Genomic DNA, 1832 nt, shown 5'->3' on the forward strand with positions numbered 1-1832 from the left:
ATGGAGCAATCTATCGCACAGCATGCGATCATGCAAATGGTGCATGTCACTAAGCATGGTAATATACTAATCCAACCTCTGGACATATCATAATGTGCACCAAAGCGAATGAATCATATCAAGATATACTGATCAATAAGGTATCAAACCTAGGTCCTGAACATGTGAAACGTGGTTATATCACTACCCATGAGCATGATAGATCAGGTATATATCCATACAAGATGTAAACAAACAATCAATCAACAGGTAGCATGTATTGGGCAGTGATTAACCGAAACAAGTAAGAAACACAATTAATGCATCTTGTTAATTTAATTACTAAGCATATCAAAGACAATAAGTCAAAAGTACCCGCCTCCAAAATAGAAAGGTCCAATCCAATAATCGAGATACTCGTCTCGCGTCAAAGACCTGTGGTACCAATGTAAATATATTTTATTTAGCTACAATTTCCCATAAATAGCTAAATGAAATCTCTAACCCTAAATTAGGACAAAACCCTAATCAACATCACATAATCAACTTGCTTTAGGTCTAAACCTAAATAAACTTGATTTCTCCTAAGTAGGCTCATAAGATCGGAACAAATTATACACTTTACCTCAAATCACAGATTTCTGTTCTTAATCAGCAGCCAAAGAGGAACTGGCGGAAAGGAGTGTTGCTTGAACAAAGTGAGCTGAAATCAAGAACACCACAGAAGAGAACAGAACAGAATCTCACAACCGCACTTGTTGATCTACAGCACTAAATTTCACCTCACAGTCCTTATCCTTCGATCCACAATCAAGAATCTGCACTACTGGAACCAAAGAGCATCTTCACAATCACAAAACCTCCCTTCCTGGATCAGACCAAGATGAGAAGATCACAAAACCAAGCATTCCGAATTTAAACAACCTAATTTCTGAAACCAAACCTTACCTTCCAGATCACAATTAGGGCACCAAAGTGAGCAGAGCACTATGGTTACTGTGTGAAGGAATCTAGGGCAAAGTGGTCGGCTGCCGGCACTAGGAAATAGCAAGGACAGCAACCAAAAATGGTCGCCGGAGAGATTAAACCGTGGCCGTCGGCTTCAAGCTAGGGCACAGAGGTGGTGGGGTAGAGGAGAAGCCGGCAACAAATTCCGGACGGCGACGGCGCTGTGCAGAGGCGCTCGGCGTCGCTGGCGGCAATGGCGTCGGCAAGTCTCTGCTAGGGCACGACCACGACTGGCTCCGTGCGTCGGGGTAAGGCGCTAGAGTCGGCAGTAGCCGGCGATCTGCGTCGGCGCGCAGGAAAAGAGGAGCCGGCGGTGGTGACTTCGGTGTCGCGGGGTGAGGCGATCGGCGCAAAGAAGATGAGGAGAAGAAGAAAAGGAGGAGCCGAGGGGTTTAAGGCTTCGGCCTCGGAGAAGAGGAAGAAACCGCCGGGTCGGCGGTTAGGGCTCGGCGTCGGGCTTCGGCACGCGCGGGAGAGGAAAGGGAAATGGCACGAGTTCGGCGTCGGGGAAAAAAAACAGAGGAAAAGGAAAATAAAAGAAAAAGAAAAAGAAAAGGAAAATTAAAACTTTTCCTCATTAAAACAGGGTATCCGAAACAGGCTTTTCCGAGCCCCGTTTTTGTCCCCGTTAACTCGTCCATACGAGATCCGAAAAATTCCCGAAAAATTTCCAAAAATTCCAGAAAATTTCCTTAGTAATATTCGCATATTTTCCGGTATTTTACATTCTCCCCCACTAATAAAAATTTGGTCCCCCAAATTTTGTTATCTACCATCAGCAAGTACTACAACAGATATAGAAAGTATAAATGCTGAACGGTAAATAAATCATATACCTCAAGTGA

At 44.2% G+C, this 1832-nt stretch overlaps 1 long non-coding RNA gene across 1 annotated transcript; it reads right to left on the minus strand.

The window, feature by feature from the left end:
- Nucleotides 1-397: 397 nt before the first annotated feature.
- On the minus strand, nt 398-1409 carry LOC122037320. The gene is made up of 3 exons (XR_006127619.1): nt 928-1409; nt 605-847; nt 398-414 (listed from the first exon to the last, which is right to left on the minus strand). It is a non-coding gene; the product is annotated as an uncharacterized LOC122037320 (long non-coding RNA).
- Nucleotides 1410-1832: the final 423 nt, after the last annotated feature.

The sequence above is a fragment of the Zingiber officinale genome, unplaced genomic scaffold (assembly GCF_018446385.1).
Source record: "Zingiber officinale cultivar Zhangliang unplaced genomic scaffold, Zo_v1.1 ctg252, whole genome shotgun sequence".
Classification (NCBI taxonomy): Eukaryota; Viridiplantae; Streptophyta; class Magnoliopsida; order Zingiberales; family Zingiberaceae; genus Zingiber; species Zingiber officinale.